At 45.2% G+C, this 17,288-nt stretch overlaps 1 protein-coding gene and 1 pseudogene across 11 annotated transcripts in view; one reads left to right on the top strand and one right to left on the bottom strand.

Annotated features, from left to right (window-relative positions):
* Positions 1–17,288, bottom strand: part of FOXN3 (forkhead box N3) — a 191,370-nt gene that overhangs the window by 102,261 nt on the left and 71,821 nt on the right. The gene's annotated exons all lie outside the window — the stretch shown is intronic.
* Positions 1–17,288, top strand: part of LOC309538567 (lysosomal enzyme trafficking factor pseudogene) — a 29,962-nt pseudogene that overhangs the window by 6,288 nt on the left and 6,386 nt on the right. The window lies entirely within an intron of this gene.

The raw sequence follows: 17,288 nt of genomic DNA, 5'->3' as shown, positions 1-17,288 counted from the left end.
CTGTGTCAGAGTTGAGCATCTGTTGGGAACAAGAGGAAGGAGAGGCTACTTGATTCAGTCCTCCTCCACAAACAGGCATTGGAATTGCATTAGCAGCCCACAAACAGCCACGGGTTTCTGTGCGCAATGCGCTCTGCGCAAAGTCCCTCCCCCTTTTAGCCCTGCAGAGCATTCTTTAAGACGAGCAGAGTGTACCCAGCAGGGTGACCCAAACGTGCAAACTGGGCTGATTAACCTAAGACTGGCAGGAGGTAGCTGAATAATCCTAAGTCGCAAAATCATGCATGAAAAAAGAAATATGCAAGAAAATGTAAATTTATGGTCAGTTGGCATAATGTTATACAAATTATATGACCAAGAATTGGGTCAGAATTTCTATCGCTTGGGATCAGAACTGTAATTTCTTTTTAACACATGGGCATGAACACACAGCCCTGGTACAGAATGTTTAGGACCATGATGCTAAGTTCAGATCTGCCTCAAGTTTACTCTTATACAATGAATCACCCTCAGTTGTCCCAGAAGATTATTATTACTAATTGAAATTATGACCCACCCAACTCAAGATGGTATGACCTCACAACAATCCTGAAAGGAACTTTAGGACAAGAGATAGTGACTGGCCCAAATCCACCCAACAACTTCGTGGGTGAGTGGGAGATTTGAATCTGTGTCTAGCCAGTCATAGCCTAACCCAGGGGTCTGCAACCCGCGGCTCCGGAGCCGCATGTGGCTCTTTTACACCTTTGCCGCGGCTCCGGGGCAGATACTAGCGAGGGGAGGAGGCGCATTGTGCGCCCCGACACTCCCCACTGTGGCGGGCGCTGTACTGGCTGTGACGTCGCATGGGGGTGGTGCGTGCGTTAGTCACGCACCGTCCCGAGTCACCTTCCCGCCCGCTGTCAGATCGTGGCTCCGGAGATATATTTGTTTTAAATGTCGCAATGGTTTTGCGGCTCCCAGTTTGTTTTTTCTTCGGAAATGGGTCCAAGTGGCTCTTTTTGTCTTAAAGGTTGCAGACCCCTGGCCTAACCTGTTAACCACTACAGTATCTCATTCTCAGATTGGACAGGAATTGGCCATGCCTTAAGTACAACAGGGCTTCAGACTGATATACTGTTTCCAGCATGAATTGGGAACCATGGTACATATCTGCTTTAGCTTGTAGGAATATTATGCAAGTCCTGGGAGAAGTTCAGGAGACAGAAGGGCAACAATAGTTTGGTTTTATTCACTGAGAATCAAACAAAAGCACCAAATTGCAGAAAGACAGGTTAAGGCTATGATGCTAAGCACACTGCTTGAAATACATTCCACTGACATTAATGGAATTTACCCCCAAGTAAAACATATTTAGCATCAGGCAGTATCTTTTAGGATGTGCATCCTAACAATGGGTTCCACTTCAGATGGCAATAGCAAAATAATTTTGATGGGATCCTCCGTGCCACACACCCCTGCCCCCCCAAAAATGCCGAAACAGACAAAAGTGATCAGCCCCATGGAATATGATGTTTAAGCACAAAGTCACATATCGTTTCCTCTGGCTCTGCCAAATCCTCTTGGTATTACAGCTCCACATTATGCCTTTGCTACTTGAAATTTAGAGCTGGCAACCTCAACAAGCTTGGCACCTTAGCTACGTTTCTCTCGCCAGTTTGCATATGCTCAGAGAAATAATATTACAAATGTGAAATGCCCAGATGGTGAATTTAAGACAGGGGAAAAAATATTTTGCTACAATGATATATCACCCCCCCTCCTCATCCCCACCCCCCGCCCTGGTCTCTCAAATCTTTAAAAAGTTTAGCTGAATCCCAAGGCCCTAAAAGCTGCTTCACATACAATATATATATAAATATATATGGGTATAAGTTACAAACCTGTATTGTGTATGCTGCAGAACAACATCAGGAAGCTTTACAGCTCATTGTGGCTCCCAGCAGTATGTTTCAACAATGTAGGGGAAGTGCACTTGAAAATATGTGAGCTTCAAAACATCACAGTTTTATCAAGCACATAATGCCAGTTGCCCAAAGCTTTTTTTTTTTTTTTTTTTTTTTTGAGAGTGTGGTCCACCTTTAACCCCAGCCTCCTACAATCATGGAATTTACTGTCTATTTTTTTTAGCCATTTAAAATATTTTTATCTCGCTACCTCATTACAATCATTGCTCAAAGTGGCCACTAAGATCAAATGATGTAAAAAACATTTGGGGGGTTGGGTTGGGGGTTGGGCAGGGGAAGCCAGCTTTCAGAAAGAAATCAACAGCAGCAAGGCCCCATCTGCAGAAAAGCAGGCCATACGAGAGCATCCTCCACCAGACCCTACGTCCTGGGTTGTATGACACAGAAAGACAAACTACTGGTCCCTTTTAATCCTGAGCCATGCTGAGCTAAATCAAGGTTTGGGCTTAGCATGTTATTCGAACCCAGGCTTGTGGCTAAGCTCTCCTCCCTAACTACAAGGGGGTCACAGTTAGTCATAGTTTAGCTTACCATGTCATATGCGAACCAGCCCACTGTAGAACCATTATATCCTTCTACTTCTCTCAACACTACCATTTTTCTACATTAACTCCCCCACCTTACCTTTGTGTGTCCCCCCCAAAAAGGGGGGGACAAAAGAAAATGATTGGATTCCAGGTGCAATTTAATTTAGGTTGGTCCATGACCCAGTCTGGCACACCCAACACAGCAGCTGAAGAACTGAAAGCAAACCTAAAGTCCAACAGTCACAAACTCATTCAGTGCTCCTCCGAAACCTATACAATTGGGTTGAAGCAATAAAGGCATGTCATATTGGTGTGGACAACAGCACACAGGAATTAATTCGTGCCAGATTTTCACCTACTCCAGAATCTGGTTTTTCCTACTACATCCAGTAGTAATAGCTGATAAGTCAATTTCCTCTGCCAAACTTTACCTGCTTCCAAAATATTTTTGATCAAATGCTTAACTCCATTCTTTGTCTCTGTCTCTCACAAACACACAGTATTTTAACCTCAAGCGATACTATAAGTATGCATCTCTTTCAATCAAATTTAAAGAGTGTGTGTGCACATTAGGGTCAATGGTATAACTTCCCTATACACATTTAACTATATTTTAAAGGCCACAAACAAATGTTGTATCAGCCTTCCTCCATTCTGTATGCTCCAGATGTTTTGGGCTATGACTCCTATCATCTATGGCCACTGGCTTTGCTGGCTAGAACTGATGGAAGTTGTAGACCAGCTGGAGGGCTCCCGTTCTACCTGCTCCATCCTAAGCAAACTCTATGCTGATATAAAGCTCAACCCTACTTACAGAACTGTTTTATATTGGCTCCTAAGACATTAACCCCCCCCAAACTAGCTGATATTCCTACTTCTTAATTCAATGCATGCTCCACCCGCCATCTCCAGCGCTCCATGTCATAATGCCCTACAAGGAGGCATGAACTTCTGATTATCTGCATGTTGTAGATATTGTCTCACAAGCCATTCAGCTAAGTGAAGCCATACTGTGCCTTCTGACTGACATTTTGGAAACCGGGCATCCAAAATTTTCATGGGTGTCTGCAGAACCGAAACACACATTTAATCATCAAAACAGAGCAGCCAGATGGATTATTCAGAGACGCTAACCACTTTGGTCCCCCATTGACTTCAGGCATTCAGCTGTGAAAATTTTGGCCATGCATCTGGTGATGGGAGCACATTAGAGGGTTGCTATGAGAACATGAATCCACCGGCAGAGCTTATTCACCATTCCGAGATTTTAAGGGGAAGAGCAGTTTGTGCCCCCTAATCGTATTGACTGCGCCACAGCTGCCATAAAAGCCAACCTTACTGGCACACCAAATCCAAAAAGGAGAGGGCGGGGAGTACAACTGAGAGCCACTAATAGGCCAAAAGTCAGCAGAGGATTACACCACTCTGCATTATTGCAGTCTTCCTTCATCTCAATTATGGAAAGACTTTCCCCCTGAAGAAGAGTTTTCCCAATTTCGCGAAGGCTTTTCCAATAACAATTTCACAAGAAATGCAACAACGGGGCTGTTCAGCCGCTCCTTTTAAAATAATAATAACAATATCCATTTTGTATCGAATTAAGACTTTCTGGGCAATGCGGCATGTAGGAAATTGTGGCTCTTGAATGCTTAAAGAAATGATGCCTTGAGCTTTTCAGCGCACCTGAGGCATGCAATAATCTCTCAGAAATGCACTTTGGGGAAGAAATGCTGGCTTAAATAATGCATCTGCTTTTCACTAAAGGAAAGGATGCGAAAACAATTTTTAAAAAATAAAAAACAAGAATTACCAGAGTGGATTTGGGCTTCCTTCACTAGCATGTGCTGCAACTCATGGAAACACCAGCACTGGGGGGGGGGGGAACGCAGCATTTCCGTAGGGCGGTAATTCAACAAATCAAGCCCACTGTGACCATTTATGTCTGGTTGTATCAGCAAAACCGTGGCCCAAGGTTGCCAAGGGCAGAGAAGCTTTGCCACGTACAAAAGGGAACTTGTGCAGTGATGAACGCTCCTCTTAAAAGCCAGCGCTGTCCTACCGATTCTCAAAGAGGCGGGGGGAGGGGAGCAAAACACGCTTTCCTTCCAGCAATCTCTTCCGCACTTGAGTTCCATCAGTTGAGCAAGAAAGAGATCTTTCATTCTGCAATGCCTTAAAAGCTTGGGTGGGTGGGAGTAGTGGGGGACCAGTATATCACAAACCGAATGGTACAATAATTTGGTACTGGACACTATAGAATGTAGGGTATATTTATAAATTCACAACCTGATTTCCCACCATTTGTGAACCAATATCCAGTTTTTGCCAGTCAGCATGAAAGAGTTGCAGTTATTCTTTCTTTAGCGATATTTTGAATTTCGAATAGTCAAGTCACCATCGTTTAGAACACGGGTGTCAAACACAAGGCCCGCGGGCCGAATCCGGCCCGCCAGACTTCGTCATGTGGCCCGTGTAGCCGCCGCCGGCCACCAGCCTTCACCTTTTATTCTTGCTTCTTTTTTTTACACAAGAAAGCCACCTCTTCAGCGCATGCGCGGCAGCCTACAAGCCAGAGAACGTCTGCCCTCTAGCGGCGCCGGCCGTTCTACAGAGGAAACCTCCACTTTACATGCATTCAGGAAACCACTTCCGTGGTTACAACCGGCCCTTTGAGGGTGACCAAACTGCTGATGCGGCCCCCGATGAATTTGAGTTTGACACCCCTGGTTTAGAATTTCTAAAATGTGAAGTTTCGACCAACTTCTGCTTCTATAAACAGTAAACTGGGAAATCTACACTGGCAACCTGTTAAGACAACAGAGTTTGGTACTATTATGCTGAAGGCAACTGATCTGCAGTCTACAAACTACAGTCATACCTTGGTTTTCGAACAGTTTAGTTTTCAAATATTTTGGCTCCCGAACACCGCAAACCTGGAAGTGACTGTTCCAGTTTGCGAACTATTTTTGGAAGCCGAACGTGTGATGGGGCTTCTGATTGGCTGCAGGAGTTTTCTGCAGCCAATCAGAAGTTGAGCTTTGGTTTCTGAACGTTTTGGAAGTCGAACGGACTTCTGGAATGGATTCCGTTCAACTTCCAAGGTATGACTGTACAGTACTTGCTCCCAAAGTACAGTGGTATCTTGGGATGCAATTGGGATCCGTTCCGGAGCCCCGTTCACACCCCAAACGGAATGCAAGATGCGACGGCGCATCTGCACTTGTTGCGTTTTGCCAGTTCCGCGCATGACGTCATTTTGAGCATCTGCGCATGCGCGAACGGTGAAACCCGGAAGTAACGCGCTACGTTATTTCCGGGTTGCCACGGAGCGCAACTTGAACGCACTCAACCCGAAGCACATTCAACTCGAGGTATGACTCTAGTTATTCTTCCTATGTTTGGATAACACTGCTCAAAGACTGCAGCCTGCATTCTCTTCTCAAGCTACAGTCTGGATGGTGTTTAAGTAAGGCACACAAAAATAAATTGGACCTATTTCTCAAGCAATTGTTGAGGCCCGCATATCATATCAATGCTGAGGCTTCCCAAAGCACCTAAGGTATTTATATCTTTTAAAAATAGATATTCATTTGAATTCAGCAAAACACATCTGTGATTTTTCTAATACAGAACAAATAAAATCGCAGAATTCCTAAAGAAAAACAAATGAATTGCCAACCATTACCGCCAGTTACATGCCATTTCAATCTCCTGTAATGGCACATACAAATTACAAAGTGCTCACGCAGTCAATAGATTTTCTACACTCCTTTCAAGCATTCTTAATAGGAGTGGGACTGTCTGTAAGCTCCGTCACACAGTTATTAACACAACATTTTAGACAATGTAAAATAACTTTCCAATAAGTGTTTTTATTAAGAAGAAAAAACCAGGTGCCTTTTTATCTAAATCAGCAGTAGTAACACACTGTAACTTGTGCAGAGGAACAAAGTGTGCTTCTTAAATAAGGAGACTATGAAAAAATGGAAAACACCACACACACGCACAACAAAACAATGCTTGCCTTCTGCTCCGAATGCCACCTCCACAAACCATTTCATAAAAGCCAGTTGCAAGAGCCAATTGGTGGGAGGTGCTTCTGAATAGTTATGCAAAATTACATCACAGTCACACTTTCCTTGATTCTTTGGAAGTTCAGGGAAGTTCAGTGGAGTAAGAATGCTGGAAGGAGAACCTACAAATTAAGAAAGTGGTATCTTGTGCAAGAGGATCCCTGACCCCTTCACCCTTCAAGAGTGGGGGCTCTTCCACACTTCCGCTCCCCTAATACCTAGAAAGCACGGGTCCGAGAGGTTTTCCACTTGTCCCATGCTTCCAGGCACGGGTCTGAGTGGTTTTCTGTTTGCTCCATTGCTTTCCCCGGGGAAATCTGCTTGTTACCGCTGAATCGGAGCAAACGTCAATCTGCAGAAAACCCAATTGACATTTGCTCCAATTCAGCAAATGAATTCAGTTATGAGCGAGTTTTCCCGGGGGAAAGCAGCAGAAGTGTGGACAAGTTCTTAGAGAATATTTAGGAGACAATATTGAGCTAGATGATCCAATGGCCTGACTTTGCAATGTCCCATGTCCCTGTAGGCTTTTCTCTCTTTTTTGGAGAGCTGTTCAACCATTGTTGATGCTGCTGCTTAACCAAATGTGTTAAATGAGGATCCAAGTCTTTGGGGGAAATCATGTCCTTTAAATGGATGGTGGGTACACTCAGCCTTACTGACATGCAGGTGTGTATAGGTTTGCAACCTAAAATACACTGCACTTCCACCTTACAAACCTAGCTGACTATTTCAAGGCTCTCTGAGGATAACAAAAACTGTTACCAGGAGAACAAATGAGACCCTCATTTTAATTTTGCCACTTCCTATATTACTATCTACATTACAAATGTTTAAAGGGATTAAAAAATAAACAGCCATGCCTTAAGTACATAAAGAAAGTCTACTCAGATGGGCCACCAAATCGCCTTGCGCATTTTCTAAGGTATACCTGGGGCAAGTTCCCATCGGCAGCACTCAGCAAGTTTTCACAACACGCAGAGGGAAAACATTAGGCAGAAGCGAAGTGTCAGGTGTCCAGCAAACAGGAGGCCAAGCCTTTGTCAACAGAGAATTTCTCACTCTACTAAATGCCAAGACAAAGCACTCATATAGTCCAGCCTACCCTCAAGCTGGGGCTCTTCAGGTGTCTTGGACTGCAACACCCATCAGCCCCAGTCAGGATGGCTAATGGTTGGGGAAGGAAGTCCAGAAAGGGGGTGGGTGGGAATTAGAGTCCAAAACATCTGGGAGGGCATCAGGTTGGAAAAGGCTGATAGAGTCCATGTGCTTGCGATGGAATTTTCCCCCAAGCAAATTTGATCAAGCTCCTTCATCCCTTTATGGCCCGTGGTGCCTTAGTAAATAGCCTCTTCCTTGATGTTCTTCCTGCATATAAATTCTCTTCCAACACACCCCTACATTTAATATTGTCGCCTACTACACATATATCTTAGGGACGCGGGTGGCGCTGTGGGTTAAACCACAGAGCCTAGGACTTGCCGATCAGAAGATCGGTAGTTTGAATCCCCGCGATGGGGTGAGCTCCCGTTGCTCAGTCCCAGCTCCTGCCAACCTAGCAGTTCGAAAGCACGTCAAAGTGCAAGTAGATAAATAGGGACCGCTCCGGCGGGGAAGGTAAACGGCGTTTCCGTGGGCTGCTCTGGTTCGCCAGAAGCGGCTTAGTCATGCTGGCCACATGACCCGGAAGCTGTCTGCGGACAAACACCGGCTCCCTTGGCCTATAGAGCGAGATGAGCGTGCAACCCCAGAGTCGGTCACGACTGGACCTAATGGTCAGGGGCCCCTTTTACACATATTTCTTGCAAAATTAGGAGGGGAAGGGAGGGAGACTGAACCAAGCCAAGCCTTTTAGGCTTACTTCCCTTGATGCAGTCTATATAGGTTTCGCAGAATTAAAGTTTTTAAAAGTGGACAGTAGTACCAGACAAGTACAAACATTGGAAATGAGCAATATCCAATATGAATATGACCTAGTTCACACGCTATTTCGGGCCTAGACTGGGAACACAATCCTGGACGTACTTGGATACTTCTATTCCCCACAGACCTTGACGCATCATAAAAGCTTGTAGCTTATTTCAAAACTGGAGCCAAGTTTCATATTGTCTCACAGGCTTGGCTATCGTTTGGAAAGCCAGGGTGGTGGTGGTGGTCAGGATGTCTGAGGCGTGGGAAGCCCCGAGTTGAAATCTCCACTCAACCAAGGACCATGGACCAGCCACTATCTCTCATTCCCAAGCTACCTCGCAGGGTTGCTGCAAAGATAAACAACCATTGGCCTATCTAGTCCAGTGTCCTGATCTCACAGTGGCCAACCATATGCCTGTGGGAAACCCTCAAAGCAGGACATAAGCAGAAAAGCACTGTCCCCTCTTGTGGTTTCCAGCAGCTAGCATTCAGAAGCATTACTGGCGGAGGCAGAGCATAGCCATCACAGCTAGTAGGCTTTTGACAGCCTTATCCTCCATGAATTTGTCCAACCCTCTTTTCAAGCTATCCAGGTTGGTGACCATCACTGGCTCCCGTGAGAGCACAGCTGTCAACCATCCCTTATTTGGCAGGAAAGTCCCTTATCCCAGCGCCATGTCCCGTTGCTGTCCCTTATTGATGATGTCCCTTAAATTTCCCGGGTTTCAAAGGAAGCAGCTCCTCTCCCTCCCTCCCTCCCTGCCAGCCATGGAGGAGGGAGGCTCCAACTGTGTTGCTTGGCTGCGTTGCTCACCCAATAAGGAGTCTAAGAACAACTGGGGAGTGGAGCTTGCATGCCTTGTGCCGATCAAATCGGCCGCGTTGCCTGGGGACTCGCCTTTGCTCAGCGCTTCCCAGCGGAGAGGTGACAGAGGTTTTCCCTGCTGCATCCCCTTTGCCGGGTTGCTGTGCTGTGGGAACCACCGCATGAGGCTTCGTTTGGCTGCTGGTTGACTAAAATCCCTTATTTTGGCTGCTGATCCCTTATTTTTGAGGCTGCTGGTCCCTTATTTTCAAATCTGTAAGTTGACAGCTATGCGTGAGAGCAAGTTGTGTAGTTTAACAATACGCTCCGTGAAGCAGTGCTTTCTTTTATCTGTCCTGAATCCATCCCCCTTGATCATTTTGAACCCTGAACCCTGCCCTAATCTCCTTGGAGGGAAAGGCATCAAGTGTAATAAATACATTCATGCCTTTAAACCACTTCAGTGTTTCTGCTACCGGTGGCTCTCCCTATGACGAAGCCTAAGAAATTAAGAACTCAGCTATAGCTTGAGGGAAGAGAGACACTGCTTCAGTTCCAATAGCTAGAGGCAAAATTTCTGTGGCAGCCAGGAGCAAGGTTTCCAAGCACGCAGGCATTAGCAGGACTACTTTTGTGGGGAAATGGTACTTTTCAGCTCACAGCTTTAGACCTTTGATTGAAAACTAACTCCTGGGTCTTTGGTCCTGGGTGAACAAACTGAGCATTAGTGAGCAGCGATACCATGGCCTCTGCACTATTCTAGCATAAGGGGAGGGGGGCAGCAAGTGAACTGCTGAGAGCCAAAACCAAGACCCTCAACGGGTGCCAGCTTTCCCCATCCCAGAGGAGAGTTGAGAGAGGTGGCTTGGGCTCTGGGAGGTGCTAGATAGGCTATTTCGGAGCAATAGGCTCACCTCCTCCCAAGTGGCTCTCTAAAAAAGGAATTGCCAATCAGAGCCTCTGCCCAAAACCCTGGAGAGCCACTGCCAGTCAGAGGCTAAGGTAAAAGGTAAAGAACCCCTGGATGGTTAAGTTCAGTCAAAGGAGACTATGGGGTGTGGCGCTCATCTCACTTCAGGCTGAGGGAGCCGGCCTTTGTCCACAGACAGCTTTTTGGGTCATGTGGCCAGCAGGACTAAACCGCTTCTGGCGCAACGGAACACTATGATGAGTGCCAGAGTGCACAAAAACGCCGTTTACCTTCCTGCTGCAGCTGTACCTACTTATCTACTTGCACTGGCATGCTTTCAAGCTGCTAGGTTGGCAGGAGCTGGGACCAAGCAACTGGAGCTCACCCCGTTGTGGGGATTCAAACCGCCGACCTTCTGACTAGCAAGCCCAAGAGGCTCAGTGGTTTAGACCACAGCACTACCCGTATCCTGTCTGCCAGTCAGGCAATGTTGGGCTCATAGAACAGGATAACTCATAGAATCATAGAGCTGAAAGGGACCCTGGGGATCATCCAGTATCCAACTCCATGCAATACAGGAATATACAACTGACCCTTATGGGGAATTCAACCTGAAACCTTGGTGTTGTCAGTTCCACACTCAATCAACTGTGCTATCAAAGCTAGATGTGTGCCCTGGCATAAGGCAGTTTCCTAAATTCCTATGAAAAGGGCAGCACTACTACAAGCACACAGTTTACCAACACAACTATGGCCCTCTTATTTATTTATTTATTCATTCATACTTACATACATAATACAACACCTTTATCTTCCAAGGGGCTCAAGGAAGTGTACATGATTCTCCTCCTCTCCCTTTCATCCTCACAACAACCCTCACAGGCTTAGGACATGGTGACTGGCCCAAGCTCACCCAGTGGGGTGAGTGAGGCTGAGTGGGAGATGCGAACTCTGCTCCCCCAGGTCATAGTCCAACACTCTAACCATTACACCACACTGGCTCTCCTTCCCCCTCCTCTGGATACCATAACATGCCCTCCACACATTTTGACATTTTACTGTATTCAGTAAAAGGGAAGAGCGCCAGCCATCAGCAATCGAAAGTGATGCTTGGCCAACATCTAAACCTACCCCTCACCACCTGAAGCCACATGCTTTTTTATATCCAACAACACCAAGCAGGTAAGGCAATAATGGCAGAAACCGTATGTTACAAAATAGTGGTTTAGCCTGTATGCGTTTTAAATCTCTACAGTTTGCAACACAGGCAGAGGCAAATGGCACACATACTTACGGAAATAACTGAATTCCTCTGGAACTGCAATCGCAGAAAGGCTTGTCATTTTTGTGTAACATTTATCTAACAAGAACCAGCTAGGATCAAGTCTATTATGGGCAAGGTAGGAACAGGATCAGGTCTTCAGACACCCAGTACCAACCAGAGAAGGGCAACAGTCGCATGACGCTTTCCCAAACTAAACATTACAGTAAGCCCACAACTTATGCACATTTAACTTGTGATCTTTCAGCTTTACAAGCTTTTTTTTGTCGGGGTGTTTGTGTGTGTGTGTGTGTGTTAAACGGTTTTTTAAAGGGCAGAAAGGGGGTGGATGTCCAGGAAAAAAGACTTTGGTAATCCCACCTGTCATTGCACCCAATGTGTTTCGACTTTATGCGACTTTTATGCGATTTTGACTTTAGTTGTGATCCCCAGAACATAACCCCCATGTAGGTAAGGGTAAAGGTAAAGGGACCACTGATCATTAGGCCCAGTCGTGGCCGACTCTGGGGTTGTGGCGCTCATCTCGCTTTATTGGCCAAGGGAGCCGGCGTATAGCTTCTGGGTCATGTGGCCAGCATGACTAAGCCGCTTTTGGTGAACCAGAGCAGTGCACGGAAACGCTGTTTACCTTCCCACCAGAGCGGTACCTATTTATCTACTTGCCCTTTGACGTGCTTTCAAACTGCTAGGTGGGCAGGAGCTGGGACCAAGCAACTGGAGCTCACCCCGTCGCGGGGATTTGAACCGCCGACCTTCTGATCGGCAAGTCCTAGGCTCTGTGGTTTAACCCACAGCGCCACCTTGCTTGGGTAGCAATCAGACCTGGGGTGTATACATGTGTTTTAAAATTTAATACTAGGCAAAAAGAAACCACTTTACATCAAAATCCCAGCACAAGGGGAGTAGAAGTTTTGTTTTCCCCAGTCACAAAGCTACCTACTCCCACTGCCGCACTGCAATTAACCTGGTGGGGCGGGGAGGTTCCTGTCAACCCCAAGGGAGCAATTTCCCTAAGGCTAAGCAGCCCACTTGGGGCACAATTTTCATCGGTATTTCAGCTGGGGAGAGAGAGACCATGAGCTGTGGTCCCAATGAAAACTGGGAGGACTCGTTTCTGTAACACAGATGGATTTGTCAACCACAAGATCATAATGACATTTGTTCTGGTCTTGGAAAGGGTGTAGAGTGGACCGTATTCCTCTCAAACGTTTCTTTTTAAAATGGGAACAGACAAGTCCTTTGCGAAAGACACGCAGAAAAGAGCACTGACTGCTTCCCCCTCAGCCAATTTCAGGGGAGACATGACGGGGGGGACGGACCCTGTTGCACAAGCAGAAGTCCTTGTGCAGTACTTCTTCTGACTGGGTACTTTGGGCGAATGCCACCCATAAACTTCTAAACAGGAAACTTGACACATGCCACATTAGACCACCAGATCATTCAACTCAGCACTGTCAACACTGACTGTCAGTGGTTCTCCAAAGTCTCAAGACAGGAGCCTTCCCCCCTACCCTGAACGAGCATGACCTGGAGACGTCAGGAATTGAACCTAGTACCTTCTGCACGTGATAATCAAAATTATCAACACCCTAGTTCTGTTTTTCTAGCTGACAATTTTATTTACATAAGTAACTTTTTAAAGAAACCTAACAGGTAAAAAGTAAACAAGGAATCACATTTATTTATTTTTTTAAAGCACACAATTAGATTTACTACTTGTATTTTGCTTTGAAAGGCAAAATTATCCAGAGACACATCAAAAAGCTTTTAAGACAAAAAAATGGGAAGAAGAGTAATGCTAAGGATACTGAAATAAGAATATCATCTACCATGCTATACCACAATAAAGGTGCCACTTAAAAGAGAAATATCCATTTTTTATTTTACAGCCTGTACATATACCAAGCAGATATACTGCTTGAACTGAAGGCTAAATTAGATGTTCTTTCAGGAATTTTTTTTAAAGCCAATCCTCTTTTTAAAAAGAAAAAAAAATGGGGTGCATATTTTGTACTCCTGGACAGGGACTGTTTCAAGAAAGTCGGGTCTTAATTGCCACAGAAGGAAAAAGCATCTCATTCAGGTTTTTGTTTTTTTAATTTGGGCAATATATTTTAAGAAGTCACACCTCAACGCTTTTCGGGTTGTTGTTCTTTTAAAGTCTATTTTTAGTCCACAAGAAGCAGAGAAAGCGTGTGAAACCAGCAAAAATTAGTATCAATGTGTAAAAATATCTGCCAGTGTGGAAGGCCAAGATTAGTCATATCAACAACACTGCTGCGTCCCCATCTCTCATTTTAATACAAACTGCAAGCATCATCCTAAATTTAAGGTTTGAGAAACGGAATTATTTCCAGATAATGTTTCACTTCACGAAATCTCTCTTTTTAACTGACATCTCGGTTAAAATATGCGTTCTCCTACCTCAGTTTTGGTAAGTTATAGACTGTAAGGAGGGATAAGTCTATAGTCCGGTAAATATCAATTCATTTCTGCACCTTAAATGATGCTTTAGCAGATTAAGACTACAATCTCCACACAGTTTCTAGGAGCATATCACCCAGAGAATGACTTTTCCTGAGCGAATTCCTAGGGTATTGTGCCCCTCAAAGAAATATATACCTCCCTCACCCAATCCCTTCTCAAAGACATTCTGACGCTACTCAACCAGAAAAAAAGACCTTCATTGCCAGGTCGCCTTGTACAACAATTAATGATCTTCTCTGCTATGCTTCCTACAAAAACCTACTGAGCCCCCCTCTCCCCCAGGCAGAAGGGGCTGAGGAGGGCAGGAGGAAGATCATTGGAACTTGAGCCAAACTGGATGTGGATGCCTAGGGCTTAAGATAGTGGTTCCCAATTAGCTAATTACTGAGGACCCCCTATGCGATGATAATAATAATTTTATTATTTATGCCCTGCCCATCTGGCTGGGTTTTCCAGCCACTCTGGGCGGCTTACAGCGTATATAAAACATAGCAAAACACCAAACATTAAAAACTACCCGATACAGAGCTGCCTTCAGATATCTTCTAAAAGTCATGCAGTTCTTTATCTCCTTGACATCTGAAGGATGTTCACAGAGAAGGGCAGCACTACCTAGAAGGCCCTCTGCCTGGTTCTCTGTATCTTCGCTTCTTGCAGTGAGGGAACCGCTAGAAGGCCCTCAGAGCTGGACCTCAGTGTCCGGGCTGAACGAAGTGGGTGGAGACACTCCTTCAGGTATATTGGGCCAAGGCTGTTTAGGACTTTAAAGGTCAGCACCTACACTTTAAATTGTGCTCAGAAACATACAGAGAGCCAGTGAAGATCCATTAGGACTGGTGTTATATGGTCCTGGCAGCCACTCCTAGTCACCAGTCTTGCTGCTGCATTCTAGATTAGTTGTAGTTTCTGAGTCACCTTCAAAGGTAGCCCCACATAGAGCGCACTGCATTAATCTAAGCAGGCGATAACCAGAGCATGCACCACTTTGGTGAGAAAATCTACAGGCAGGGAAGGTCTCAGCCTGCGTACCAGATGGAGCTGGAAGACAGCTGCTCTGGTCACAGAATTGACCTGCACCTCCATGGACGGTTAGGAGTCCAAAAAGACTCCCAAGGCTGTACCCCGGTCCTTCAGGGGCACAGTTACCCTGTTCAGGACCAGGGAGCCCCCCCCCAAAAAAAAACAGCACTTCTGTCTTGTTGGGATTCAACCTCAATACGTTAGCCACCATCCATCCTTAACCGCCTCCAGACATTCACACAGGACCTTCACTGGTTCCGATTTGAAAGAGAGGTAAAGATGGGTATCATCCACATATTGGTGAACACTCAGCCCAAACCCCTGATGATCTCTCCCAGCGGATTCATATAGATGTTGAAAGGCTTGGGGGAGAGGACGGAGCCCTGAGGCACTCCACAAGTGAGAGTCCAGGGGTCTGAACACTCATCCCCCAACACCACTTTCTGGACACGGCCCAGGAGGAAGGAGCGGAACCACTGTATGACAGTGCCCCCAGCTCCCAACCCTTCTACTCGGTCCAGAAGGATACAATGGTCAATGGTATCAAAAACTGCTGAGAGATTCAGCAGAACTAGGAAACAGCTTTCACCCTTGTCGCTAGCCTGCTGGAGATCATTGACCAGCGGGACCAAGGCTGTTTCAGTCCCATGATGGGGCTCAAATCCTGATTGGAAGGGATGTGCGCACACGTGTATATCTGAGGAGTTTCAATGAGGTATGTTTTATTACAACATGTAGGCTACCGTGAGAATAATTTGACTGAAAGATACAATATAAAATGCATACTTAGGTGGGTTGCACATAGCAGCGGTATAATGCAACGCAACAGAGCAAAGTAAGACAAGGGAAGGAACTTGTTATAATTTTAATTGTTTTATTTTAAAAAAAACACCATCCCAGCCTGCTCTTGCAAACAAGATTTCAGCGCAACACTCTCCCACTTGATTGCCCAAAACAAGGTTATGCAACTGTCTTCCCATGTTGTGGTGACGGAACAAACAGCTTGTTCTTACATGACCACCTAATCTCTTTTTTCGATGAAAATGTATTCAAATTTCCCACCCCCTCCCGTTATCAAGCAAGCCAACACACACAGAGACACATCTGAGAAACCTGATTTAGCTCTTAGTCCATTGTACACTAGCTTGGGTGTAAACCCTCCACAACTCTTTGGTACTTATTTCAAACCAAACATACCTACATCTGGTGTGTATATGTATATGTGTATATGCAATAACAATAACAATAATAATAATAATAGTCCTTCTCGACAGATAACCCAACTGAAGTTTGCATATATATATAAAATAAAATTATTATTATTATTATTATGCACAGCTATCAAAGCAGTAAGCAACAGAACACCGCAAAAATAATTATCATAACCGCTAGGTAGAGATGGCCAAACTGCCTTCTGTTGACTGGCAGAATATTATTAACTAAGGGATGAAGAACACAGGAATAAGCACCTTTACACCGTGCAAAATGGTGCCACTTGGGTAACAATAAACAATAAAATTATGTCAGGGATTTAAACATAGCTTTTTCCACCAGGTCTGCTGCAAGGAACAGACCTCTCTAAGAACCAAACAAGGTTACAGCAATGAGTCTTGGTTTTCAATTCCTCAGAGCAGAGGATCTACGTAATTTAGAAAGAATCCTTCCCAAAGTAGTGCAGCAGAGCTCTAGTGACTGCTCACCACGGTACTCTATGGCCCTTCCCCTCAATGCACTAATATCCCTTGATGGGTCCAAAGGCTAGGACTAAGGAGAAGCATATCTCTTTCTTTTTTTTCAACTGAGATGGTGATGTAGGAAAGCTCAAGAGGACTGCTGGAATTTACACCAGGAAAACAACAAGCCACTCACTTCCTTTTGATGACATATGAACTAGGAAACTAAATGGAGGATCCAGGTTTTACTGCAACGCTTTTCACATGTTCAGCTGAACAAATTTTAGGGGAAGGGTGGAAGTAGAGAGCAGGATTGTTCCACTTTTTCACCTTATATGCATATTAATATGAAGATGCAAAAAACTGACTGTGCACATCCACGTGAGTAGCTAGAGTCCATGCTGTGGATAAAGCCTGCGAACACAGGATTTCATGCCATCACCTAGATGCACCCATAGGGGTAGCAGGGAAAGTGGCTGTGAGCGGGCACAAAACTGCTTACCTCCAGTACATGTGAAAGGGACTTGTACAAATAGGGGTTTTTTGGGGGGGTGGGAGTATCTTGTTTATAGTGGTACAGTGGTGCCTCGCAACACGAAATTAATTCGTTCCGCAAGTTTTGTCGTCTAGCGA

This window comes from Podarcis vaucheri, assembly GCF_965113315.1.
Source record: "Podarcis vaucheri genome assembly, chromosome: 1".
NCBI lineage: Eukaryota > Metazoa > Chordata > Lepidosauria > Squamata > Lacertidae > Podarcis > Podarcis vaucheri.
This window is presented reverse-complemented; position numbering and strand designations above follow the sequence as displayed.